At 50.6% G+C, this 13262-nt stretch overlaps 1 long non-coding RNA gene across 2 annotated transcripts in view; it reads left to right on the top strand.

Moving 5' to 3' along the window:
- LOC144825532 (uncharacterized) overlaps positions 1-13262 on the top strand; it is a 169837-nt gene that overhangs the window by 7211 nt on the left and 149364 nt on the right. The gene's annotated exons all lie outside the window — the stretch shown is intronic.

The following is a 13262-nucleotide window of genomic DNA, read 5'->3' as shown; positions in this document are numbered from 1 at the left end:
ATCAACAGTTCAGTGTAATAGAACAATAACACAGCCCCATGCCGTCAACCCGGGGGTACGGCGGCGTAGCGGAGTTCAAGTGTACGAGATCTCGAAGAAAATTTGAGGAGAGAGAAGGTCAGATTTTACAAGGTTATACAAATAATAAGGTCCACTGTAAATGCGTTCTGTATCAAGAAAAGGAACTAACAAAAACAAACCCCCCAGTAACTCGGTCGTCAGATTACAGTACCACATGGTTCTTGGCAGTGCCGGTGTGCGTACATAGACTATACGTTCTCGAGTGCTTTGACTCAGTTAGCGTTGGCCAGTGTTATATGTCCAGGGAGCCAGATTGCGTAATTGGAGGAGGCTCGCATATATTCCCCCTGTAGTCATTCCATCTGGACCATATTTCTACCCATTTGCGAGGACATCCTCTTGAGACATACACTGTCTTTTCCTGCAGCATGCACCAGTCCATGTCACATTGCCAGTCTCTCAGTTTCGGCGGGTTAGGGTCCCCCCACAACCTCGCGATGTTCCTTTTAGCCACCACCAACCCAAGTGTCACCCACAGTTTCCCTCTGTGCGTTAGGTCAGTGGGTTCCCAGATGTTAAGTAGACATTTCTTGGCCTCAGGTCTAATTTCTACCTCCCACACCTCTTGCATGCAGTGCACTACTCTCCCCCAATACCGTTGCACTTTTTGGCACTCCCATAGGGTATGAAAGAATGTGCCCGCTACACCACAACCCCTGCGACAGAGTCCATCTCCCCCATTTCTCATCAATTGCAGCCTGGTACAGGAGATATAAATTCTATGTAGAATTTTAAGTTGAATCAGGCGCAGTCGGGCAGAAATGTCCACCTCACGGGGGGAGGCCAGAGCAGACCTCCATTCCTCCTCATCAACTTCCAACCCATCAGCAATCCATTTCTCTTTCAAGGATAGCAGCAGGTCAGGGGAGTTATTTATCAGCTTTTTGTACGTGAGGGATATGGCGTGTTCTGGAATGTTCCCGTCTAGGAGTCTATCTTCCAGAGGGGAGCTTTGAGGCAGTGTAGTGCCAGGTGGAATGTGTGTGTGAAGGGAGTGCCGCACCTGTAGATATCTGAAGTATTCGGTGTGCGTCAGGTCGTACGTGTCTCGCATTTGAGCGAATGTATGAACTCCTTTAGGGCCCCAGACATCTTTTATTTGGGAGATGCCTATAAGGTCCCAGTTCCGGAACCCCTTAGTGCGACCCAGGTTGCCTAACTTTTCGGACGCCCAGAGCGGTGTAGCCATGGTGAGGACCCCCGACCACCCCAATTGTTTCTGTGCTGTGTGCCATACCTGCACCGAGTGTTGTGTAGGCCCAGTAAGACGATGTTTGCCCAGTGTAGAGTAGAGAGCTATTTCATAGTTTCCCCCTGGAAGTTGCCATCTATCCATCCCATAGGCCGGGTCGTCCCCATTCCCATAAGTCCCTTGATTAATCGCGGTGAGATGAGCTGCCCAGTAGTACTTGCGAATGTCGGGGAGGGCTATGCCACCGTCGTACCATCCCAGTGTAAGTTTTGACAGAGCGATTCGCGGGGCTCCCGCCCAAAGGAGGGTGCGCTGCGCTGCCTCGATTGCTGTAAAGTAGGCTTTAGGCACCATATCCGGATAATTTTGTAGGGCGTAGAGAAACCTGGGCAGCGCCATCATTTTGAATAAGGCTGCTCGGCCTAACAATGATAATGGGAGGCCCTGCCAGGACTTGGCCTCTCGTTGGAGACGCCGCAGGGGAGGTTGGAGATTACGCTCGTAGGCCAGGGCCTTATCCTTGGTTATGAACACCCCCAGGTATTTGAAGCCGTCCTCAGCGACTGTTATGGGACACGTGTCAGGGAGCTTCGGGAGGTCTCCATTGAGGACGTATAGATACGATTTGCTCCAGTTGATGCTGAAGCCGGAATTGCGACCGAAGCTCGCGAAGATGTCAAGGGCCGCAAGGATTGACCGTAGTGGCTTAGAGAGGTAGAGGAGGATATCGTCCGCATAAAGGGATATTTTGTCTTCCCATCCCTCCGCCCATTCTATTCCACGAAGGTAGACGTCACGCCTGATCCAGGCAGCTAGCGGTTCAAGGGAGAGGGCGAAAAGGAGAGGAGAGAGGGGGCAGCCCTGTCTTGTCCCTCGCTCTAAAGTAAAAACCTCCGACACTTTATTGTTCACCAGGACCTGTGCGAGGGGTTCTGTATAGAGAAGACGAACCCACTCCACAAAGCGGGGCCCAAAGCCCAGTTTACGCAGGACAGCGAACATGTACGGCCACTCTAGGGTGTCAAACGCCATGGTTGCGTCCAGGGAGACCACAACCGCGTCTTCCTTCAATCTGTGGCATTGTCCGATCACCCCGTGTAAGCGTCTGATATTTAGGGCCGTGTTTCGGTGTGGCATAAAGCCTGACTGGTCAGGATGTACCAGTGTAGTCAATATCGGTTTAAGCCTATTAGCAAGTGTTTTTGCCAGTATTTTGGGCTCCGCGTTTAGGAGGGAGATCGGCCTATAGGAGGCACATGATTCAACAGGTTTCCCCTCTTTCGGAATAGACACAATAGTGGCAATGCGCTGGTCTCGCGGCAGTATTCCTTCCTTTCTACTGGCGTCGAACATGGTTTTCAAGTGTATGCTAATGGTTTCAGGGTTAATCTTATATAGTTCTATAGGGAGACCGTTCGGGCCCAACGCTTTCCCAGGTCGGAGTTCCTGTATCGCGCGTTGTATTTCGGCCACCATGAGCGGGCTATCAATGGTTTCTCGGTCCTCATCCGACAGACACGGCATTCGGATATCAGCGAGGAGGGCCATAGAGTCCTCCTCCGGGCGGTCAGACACCCTAGTATAGACCTGTTTGTAGTGTCTAGCAAACTCCTTCACCACTTCCCGCGGCTCAGTGAGACTCGCCCTGGATTGATTATGTATTAGCGGCACCGTCTTCCTGGCCTGCTGCTTTTTATCAAGCCAGGCGATAAGCTTTCCGGCTTTGTCCCCCTGATCATATAACCTGCCCATTTTATGTCTTGCTATCGTCTGGGCCTCCTGGGAGACCAGTGCTCTATATTCCGCCAGCTTGAGTTGCCATTGGTGTCGGACCGTCCTTCCCCCTTTCGCAAGCGCTTCCGCCTCAAGCTCTGCAAGCTCCGCCTCCGCTGCGGTGACTTGACTGCGCTGTTCTCGACGCCTGCCAGAAATGAGTGATAGCGCTTCCCCCCTTACCACTGTTTTAAACGCCTCCCATATCGTGACAGGGGAGTCTACTTAACCCTCATTTTCATCAAAATATTGAGTGATAGAGGCGTCGATTTTCCCCCGCGTGTCTTCATTCTGCAGGTGCCATGGGCTTATAGGCGCCACGCACCCCTCCCTCCTTGCTCCGAATGTGATGTGAGTTGTGACCGGTGAGTGATCTGATATGCCTCGCGTCAGGAGTGTCGCCTCTCGCACTATTGTGTGATGCTGCAGGACGGTGAGAATGTAGTCGAGGCGTGAGAAGGTGTGGTGTGGCCCCGAAAAGAAGGTGAATTGACTGGCCGTGGGGTGAAGGTGTCGCCAAACGTCAGTGAGTCCGAAGGCCTCAAGAAACTCGGCCAACCATTGCTGTCCCTGGGGTATGGTTCTGGAGGGTCGTCTATCCATCATGCCCAACACCACCGAGTTGAAGTCCCCTCCCAGGACCAACTGACCTTCGGGGAGGGAGAGTAACAATTTTCCCAAGTCTGCAAAGGCAGGAGCCTGCAATCCCGGCGGGACATACGCCGAGAGTAGGTTCAGTACGTACCCCTCCCACCTGCCTGTGACCACCTTAAAGCGGCCCTGTGGATCTGATGTAGTGCCGTCTATATGGAGGGGCAAGGAGCGACGGATGAGGATTCCCACCCCTCTTGAGCCTGAGGTGAAGCCGGAGTGTGAGGCGAGCGTGTAACCCCACCTGTTGAGGGCTTGACATGCGTTCCCCAGCAAATGAGTTTCTTGCAGCAGTACTATGTCAGGTTGGTGTCGTTTAATGAATTGCAAGACTATAGTACGCTTGAGTCTGTCCCCCAGTCCATTCACATTCCAGCTCATTATTTTAAGGCTTTTTTCCCAATTCTTAGCCATAACCATTACTTTGAAAGCAGTCCCTACTCAGGACTCCTGAACCAGTAAAGTCTTCACGGACATAGATACTGTACGACCAATACATACCCAGTACTTCCCAACCCTCCCCGGATCCCCCCCAGCAGCAAAACTCCCATCCCTCCCCGGCTCCCCCCCAGCAGCAAAACTCCCCAACTCCGCTGTCCACCCTGGTACCCCCCCCCCAAAGGCTCTAACAGTGCAAACAGTAAAATGCATATCAGACATTTGACTCCATGCTTTTCTCCCCATATCGACCCCTAACATCCCGCCCACCTCTGTGAAAACAAAGAACCCCCCCTCCCTGCCCCCTGCTCCGTGGGTTTCAAACTACCCACCACCCCAATTAGCAGAGCGCCTGTCGCCCAACCCTACCCCGGTGGAAAACCGAGGAACTTCTAACTCGGGATTAACGTGGCCAGCTTCGTCCCCGTCGCCCTCCCGCAGTGTCCCGGGTCAGTCAGTCCCTCAGGCCAGGGGTGTACGAGTACTATAAGGGGCCCATCCCTGAAAGCATGGGCAGGCCCTGCGCTGTCCCCTCGGAGTGCCCAGGCACACAAACAATCACACTGTATACATTACAGTCCGGCTTCTTCCAAGTCCAGCGTGTGCCGCCTCATCGCGCCGTGTTATCTCCGGGTGAGTCCCAGCGGGGACTGTTCAACCTCGAACGCCAGGATCGTTGGCTCGGCTCACCATTCTCAGCTCTCCCAGTCGCCGATTCCGGGGAGGGGTGTCCTGTGTCTCTCCACTGTCCGCCATTTTGAAGAGGGTGGGCCACTGCCAACGTTGTGTCAATCCATTCCTGCACCATCGCTGGCGAGGCGAAAAAGTGGGACTTGCCGCCATGTATAACCTTTAGTTTTGCGGGAAAGAACATCATATATCGGACTCCATGGTCACGTAGTGCCGCCTTGACCCCTTGGAAGGAGCGCCTCTCCTGTTGCACTTGCAGCGTAAAGTCAGGGAAAAAACGAATTGTAGATGCCTCATACTGTAGGTCCCCATGTTGTCTGGCAGCCTGGAGGATCGCATCTCGGTCCCTATAATTGAGTATTTTGGCAATAATTGTTCGCGGTGGGGCTCCAGGCTTGGGTTTGGGAATCGGGGCCCGGTGGGCCCGCTCAATAGTGAATATCTTGGAAAGCCTTTTGGGTTTAAGGTGGCGGAGTATCAAGTCTTCGAGGAATAGTTCCGCACTGTCTCCCTCCAGTTCCTCCTCTACTCCCACCACGCGTGTTGCTCCTACGGGCCCTGCCTTCCTGGTCATCGAGCCGAATCGTCATCTGTCGGTGCTGGTGGACAAGCTCACTGACCCTGCATTCGAGCTTCTTCTCCGACTCCTGAAGGGCCTTAATGTCCACTTCGTTAGTTTTTGAGCGGTCCGTGGTCTTTCCCAGGTCGGTGCGGAGCAGATTTACTTCAATGGTGATCTTGTCTATTTTCGTTTCGAGGTTGGTACCAAGGGTCTGGATCGCCGCCATTATGGATGTCAGGGAGGGTTCCGCCTGCCCCGTTCCTTCCTTCGCTGCCCCCCCGGCCTGCGTCTGCGTTTTGGCCACCGTATACTGATCAAGTTTATTGGTTTGGGACACTACACCCACTTTAGGCCGCATGGCCGAACTGATGTCCTTGGGGTTGGGTGGTCTGTCCCCCACCGTCTTTCGGGCCGTCGCCAGGTCAGATTCACTCCCCGTCTCCAACTGACCGCAACCAAGACTGTAGGTACTGCCAAGGAGCTATTGTAGCGTGGGGCCTGCTGCCAGTGGTGTACTCCGAGACTTCTGCAGCGTTTTCAAACTGGCCCGGTCTACAGTCGCTGTCAACCGGTCCACCTTTAGGCCTATGTCCTGTGACCCAGGCGCCTCCACGTCCGTGGGTATTTGCCCCTTTCTAAAGCGCGCCTTCGCGCAGCACTCAAGGCCAGCAGCACCCCGTCAGGCTGAGGGCAGTGCGGGCCGATCGCTTCCCCCGCACGCCCTATGGCAGTAGCGCTGTGGGTGTCAGCCCTCCTTACTTCTGTGTTAGGCGCTGTGTCCGGAGTCCCGGTGTGTGGGTCCCCTGGGTCCAGAGGATCTCGCTGGCCTCTTAGACAGACGATCCCTGTGCGCGAGGCTCCTGTGCCGCTTCGGAGGCCACGCCCCCCGTTTTCGCGCCCTTCGGCCGCGGTCCGCGGCAGGCCGAAAGCCGGGACCTCTAGTAGAAGAGGCGGCGGCTCCCGGGTTCCAATTACGTGACGCCGGGTCGCCGCCGCGAGTCGCCGCCGCCTCACGGAGCCTCCGAGGGTCCTCAGAGCCTGTAAATCGCTCCGAGGTCTCACCCAGCCTGAGGGGGTCGGGGGCTGCCTTCAGATAGCCTCCCGGCAAGGATTAGGAGCGGATTTATGAAGGGACACTGGCGGTCCCGGCGGAGACGGGGAATCAGGCGGCCATTACCCTCGGCGCCTGGCCACGCCCCCCCCAAAAAAATCACAGTTTGTTAACATTTTTGACCCACCTTAACATGTGCAAATCTAACTGCGAGTAGATATCTAGTCAAACTATAGATTATATAAGGGGAAGTGTCATATTTCAGGACTCTTGGGGCTTCTTGATGTCACCTGAACCCCATTTACTGCATAGCAAGCGGAACCATTTCTTCCTGATCTTATCAGAGTCCATAATAAAGAACAGAACGTGCAATATTGTCAATGCGACTTAAGTGCATAAAGTGCAAATAGACTTTATCCGTTTAATTGTGCGGCTTCCACTTTACAGTGAATGCTTAAACTTGGAGAGTTTCATAACAAAACTTCAGGTACAATATTTTAGCTAGATACAGTTGTACGTAATCTAGGAACTTCTCAAACTGGGGCTTGGTTTTATGGCATGAAATTGCAGGACCAGCCTACCTAAGCATGGTTTAGAGTGTGCAGCAGTCAAAACCTAGTCCCAATATACTTGCTTCAGGTGTTTCTTAGAACTTGGTTATAATGCATGTGACTCACTCCAACAAGAGGCTAAGCCTAGTTTTTTTTTTTTTTTTTGAAAACCTTTATTGACATCAAAAGGTGAGACAAGTCGAGGCCTACAACCAAGCCGGCCGGCCGCAATGTGTAAAATAATCAGGAGTCATCAGGCAAATATTACATAATCAATACAAAGCAGAGGCCGTACGATCACAGAAAGGGAATAAAGATACAAAAACCAAAAGGGCCAAAACACAGGAATAAAGAAGGCTTAATTTTATAATATGGGGAGAAGACATATGACAGGCTCACTTTCAATACGGAGGCATCCGATATCCCAAACCAACCTCAACATTAATAAGGGGGCATGGGGGCAAAATATCGGGGGGACAACACAATGCAGTCAAGAAAATCAGGATACGTGAGACACAATCAGCCCCTGAGCATTATCCTCGTAACATGCCCGCCACCCAAGACACTACCACGCCAGAACAGAGGGATCGGAAAAACAATGCATCAAAACCAGCCCGTCATAATAACCACTGGGACACAGGAAGGAAAAACAAAAGGGGGGGGGACGAAGTGGGGAAGGGGAAGAGGAAGGGAGAGGAAAATGGAGGGAAGACAAAATAAAACAATAAAAAGAAAATAAGAAAATATGAAAAACGAAAGAAAGAAGACACGCCGACACAGGCCCCCCGTGGCGGGAAGACAGGAGACAAAAAGAGTAGCGGCCCAAGTGGGGGTATGGCGATCGGGGAGAAAGACAGCCGAAACAGAGCAGGAGGATTAACGACGCCACACCCCCCACCCGAAACACACCATAGGAGGTCGGGACAGACGCGGCCTCAAGAAAAAGAGATAGAAAAGGGCATAGAACCAGAAGACAAACAAAAAATAGAGCCCAACCCACCCGTCCCACCCTGCACCCCTGTAGAAGGCTATGGCCCACCCTTCAAACAGCGTGCCTGTCGCCCTAAACCAGAACCCGAAATATAGCGAGAAGTAAGAAAGAAGAAGAGACAAAAAGGCAAGAAAAGCGGAGAAAAGAAGACAGGAGGGAGGAGCAGAATAACCATAATAATCCGAACAGGCGGCCGCAGCCCTCCGCCCAACCAGACAAGCACAGTCAAAAACAGACCAGGACGACACCCCATCACGCGCCACAAAACAGTAGGAGAAGGGGACCTCCCACCTTTCTACGATGAAAAACAATTATGCTACGAAATCGTATACCGGGAATCAAACGGAAGTCGTACATTTCACCCCCAACCCTTTCGAGCGACAAACCCCACCCACCACATGGCAATGTAAAACCACATACTAAATACGAAATCAGCATATAATCGAGTGGGATGGTGACTAGCATAGTTACTTGGGGGGTAGATAGATCCACAAGGGAGCAATAGTCCAAACAGAAAATATCGATGCATCAAATATCGCAGCACGAGTGATGAAAAACAGGAGTTCAGTTGCGCCACTGGAGCGGGCGAGGTGGCCCCAAGTATAGACACAGGCAAAGTCATCGAAGCAGGCACAGGAGGCAGTCCATCAATAGTTTCAGGCAACAATGTCGAACAGGGTCGCAGTACAGCATCCAAGTCCCCGGGGTCCGAACCTTGAAAAGCAGGGCACCCCAAAGTCACCGACACACTACACGATCTTCGATCAGTGGCGGAGACACTCAAGTCAATCGAGGGGGGCGAGGCAATGAAGTCTTCGATACAAGAGGGCGACAAGAGGAAATGGCCGCCCAAAATGGCGGCAGATCGTGGCGTCCCCACCGAGACGCCCAGGGCCAGGGAGGCGTGCAGGGATCTCAGGGCCTCCAGGACATCTCCGATCGTCGGCTCACGTCCACCAGATCCGCTCCCCACACCAATAGGCAACACGGGCCCGCCGCCACAGGGTGATTCTCGTTTCAGAGGGTCGGCCGCCATTTCGTGAATCAGCCCAATCGCCGCTCACCAAGACCCCCGGAAAGAACAGTTCTCAAATGTAGGACTTTACAAGCTCCGGGGGTCCCAGCAAGGGCGGCCTCGATGCCAAAAGGATATCCGCCCAAGACGGGTCTCCGCCAGCACCAGCTCCGGTGCCCCAATCAAGCGGAGTCCGGGCCCCGAGGACCAGGGCCGCCGGACAAGGCAGCGGCGGGGAGAGACCCCTTCACAGACTCAGGTCCCCGGGCCTCTCACCCACGTCGGCCGTGCGGCCACCCGGGCAGGCCCGGGTCAGGATCGCCGGGATCTTCGCACATCGGTTCCCAACACTGGTTCTCGCTCTCGGCCGGGGCCGAGAGCCATCGGATCCCACCGGCCAGGTCCCGGTCCAAGTCTCGCAGAGGCCCCGATCCTTCAGAGGCCACAACTCCGGAGCCACTGCACACCGAGACCCCGGGGTCGGATGGTAAGTACAAACAAGCCGTTATGTTTCCAATGCCCCAAAAATGTGTCGTCCCCGGACAGGATAGAAGACAGGATAGGCAATCAGGACGGAGGGGTGCGGGAGCCGAGCTAAAGGGCGACCATTACGGCCGCGAGCTAGGCTCCTCCCCCCAGGCTAAGCCTAGTTTGATGGGCCAAGTCTCAAAATGTGAAAACCAAGGGAAGGTTAAAATTCTATCTAATTTCAGCAGTTCTCTTAGGCCTTCCCTGGAATGTGCAATTTCATGTGTAGTCCATAATCTAATCCAGTAGAGTATTGGTCTCAGAACTGCAATGTGCTCTATCTGCCTGAAGTTTAGACCATGGCACATAGGTATTAATGTTGTCGATAAATACATGCCTAATAAGCCTCTCATAAACTTATTCTCACCAAGGCAAGTTGCTTTATATTGCCTGACCCCCAAAGCTCAGCGCAGAAGAGGGCTGCTGCTTGGGCCATATGTTTGTAAATCTCCAGAGCCGGTGCGATCATCTTGGTTTTGGACATGTGATAATTATTAGAAATAGCCCTTGAGCAGTGTGCGTGGACGTACGTTCGTGCTCAATTTATTTGGGGATTCCATGATAATCTATAATTGAGTGTTATTCCCAAATATCTAAAGTTTGACACGAGCTCCAGTGTTTGTTTGCCGACTGTTAGGGTTCTGCCGAAAGTCCTATTTGGTTTTATGGCCATACATTTAGTCTCACTGGTATTTTTCTTCAATGCATTATACATTGAAACCATCTAAAAGGTTTGGAAGGCCCCTTGGCGTCTGTGTGACCAGAATGGTATCATCCTCAAATAGTAACGCGGGAATAGGGGTCCCAGAGAGCTTCGGAGAACCATGGATATAATTCCTAAGATGGTCAACAACATCATTATTGTAGAGTGAGACCAGGGTAGGTGTGAGTACGAAGCCCTCCCTCACAACATCATTAATGTAGAGTGAGAACAGGGTAGGCGCAAGTATGCTTCTCTGCCTCACTCCTCTGTTGATAGGGATGGATTCTGTAAGGTCACAATTCATGCCTCAGCTAACTTTGGCAAAATGATCTTCATGCATCCTAATTATCTGGGTCAAAATATAGTCAGGCCCACCTGGATTCTTTAGTGTGGCTCATAGAGGGCCTCATTGGACAACGACAAATGCTGTCCTCAGATCTATAAATGCTATGTATATGTGGCCCGCTTTATTTTGATGTACTTCCACAGGGTGCATTCCCATGTCAATCGTGCTTGTGTGGGTTCTAACCCTGCCTGAAAAACTGTGAAGATGTCATTATCATTGATCCATTCGTTCAGTTTATTCTGTACTTGTCTGGCTTACATTTCTGCATTACATCTAGGAGTCTTATCAACCTGTAGTTCCCTCATTTATGTTTATTCCCTTTTTGTAAATTGGTACTATTTCATCCCCTTTCCATGATGGAGGGATCAGTGCTCCTGATGCGACAGCACTGCAGATTAGATTGACGTAAGGGGCCCAAATCTATTATTCATGTTTAAACAGATTGCCCAGGATTTTATCCAGGCCAGGGGTTTTACCCAGCTTGATAGCATCAATTGCCTCCATCGTTTCTTCTAGTGTGAAATGGATCGAGTATTCCATATTTGTGTTTGTGAGATTATACAGAGGCCGATATTGTTCCTACAGGTACTCTTCTGGTTCGGAGTAAAGGTCTGTGGGGTGTTGACCCCAAGTAGCTAAGCCCAGGTAATGCTCTGTGCTGGTGTCAGCGCCTTTGCTTCCATGGACAACTATATTTCAGAGTGTCACAGTATCTTTGGACTTTGCCGCTTGCAACAGGTTATTCCAAGTCATCTCCTCCCAGCTTCTCTATGCTCTAAGTATAGTTTTCTTATAAGCAGTCCCTGACTTCTCTACCCATCGGTGCATTTTCACTCTTTAAAGCCTTAAGTAAGATCTTCTTGGGCATTCCTCCTTATAGCATGGATTTCACACAGGAGCACTTCCTGTCTTGAGTCTGTTTTTGTATTCCGGCATTTTTGTTAGGAACAGCCTTAACCATTGATTGGTGAGTGGCCATGACTGAGGCTGGGTTTCCTATTGGGACATGCTCCACATATGGGCCCACCACCTTAGAAAAGACATTATAAATATTTGTCTCTGTATTGTGCAGAATTTGTGGCCACTTGACCTTCCTTTGTGGGACAAATTGCCTGATTCTCTGAACCAGTTGATCTTGTCTCTGGAAAACACCCTATCATCTCTATACAAAAGAGGAAATTGTTGCTGTCTTCTCTAATATCTGTCTTAGATTCAGTTATCCTATGACAGTGGTTTATACTATGAAATACATAGTCTATATTTAAACAGGCACTCCCCCTTTTAAAGGTGTATAAAATGGTGTTATCATTATTAGTGGAGCTAATACTGCATTGTAATGCTCTTAGGCCTTGTTCTAGTGTAAAATCTACCAGTTGCAGAGCTGCTGCAGTGCATGGCATGGGTGGACCTGCTTCTAGTAGGGGAATGACTCTGAACATATCATTGTCCACCGTTAAAGTGTCTAGGCCATTTAATGATTCGAACGTGCAGTTAAAATCGCCACCTATAATAATTGTCATTGGGGGCTATATGTTTGAGGGCACTGTCTAGTGTTTCTATGACCGGTGACTTTATATTACTTCTCGTTGATCTGACGTACACATTATCATTTTGAATTGTAATCTTATTTTTAGTGGTTAAACGAACTCCCAGAATATCTGGTAAGTCTATGTGATGGACCCTGATGTCAACATTTAGTGGTATTTTTACTCATAAAACCAACCCCTCCAGAGGGCCTGCCTGTCCTGGAGAGGGATGCACCCATGGGAAAAGTTTTGTACCCGATTCATGCGGCAGATCTATTAACCACGTTTCTTTAACACCTTGGCTGCTAGAGGGTTTTCCCCTCCTGCGCTGAGCTTTGATGTTTCCCATTATACATGACGAGTTGACCTTGTCATGAGCACAGCTCCAGTGTGCCTCATGACGAGTTCACCTTGTCATTAGCATGGAAGGGGTTAAAGAGGCAGAGGTGGAATTAATCTATTTACTTGTGCCAATGAGTTTCTATTTTAATCGGGCTACATTCCATGAAATCATGGTTATGAGATCTTGGTCCAGTATTCTGGAAGTGGCTGTTGGAAAGGTCTGCCATATTTCCACATCAGTGATTTCATTCAATTCCCTACTTCCTACACTCTGTGCTGGTTGGCAGACAGCCCTATCTGAGTTTGCAACTAGCATTCCCTCAAATTCTTGACTCTGGGCGCGTGGTATTATTGGGGTGTTTCGGCCAGTGGTGTCAATTTGCTTAGTCAGTTTACTGCCTCAAGATTCATCATATTTTGGCTCAAGGGTACTTCGGTTGGTGTAATAAAGCTGCTTATTGGTGGACGAACTGGGATGGGAAGTGGTCTGTGTAGCTTAAACCTCAGTGCAGGTTTTAGCAATGCAGTGGATCTTAGATCCATAACAATCAGGCCCTCCACTATTGCTTTGTCACTAAGGGCCAGATGTAGGTAATCCCAGTTTATCGACTCTTAAATACCGATTCGGTATTTCAGATTCGGAAATCGGGATGTAGGAAAAAAATCGGGAAAAAATACAGAGTCGGTAACATTCGGATTTTTCGTATTGGTAAATACCGATTCGGAAAAATCAGATTTGTTAATACCCATTCAACCCTATGGGCCTCCAGGCCCGTAGGAATGAATGGGAATTACCGAATCGGTATTTACCGATTCGGTATT

Source organism: Lissotriton helveticus, chromosome 1_1 (assembly GCF_964261635.1).
Source record: "Lissotriton helveticus chromosome 1_1, aLisHel1.1, whole genome shotgun sequence".
NCBI lineage: Eukaryota > Metazoa > Chordata > Amphibia > Caudata > Salamandridae > Lissotriton > Lissotriton helveticus.
This window is presented reverse-complemented; position numbering and strand designations above follow the sequence as displayed.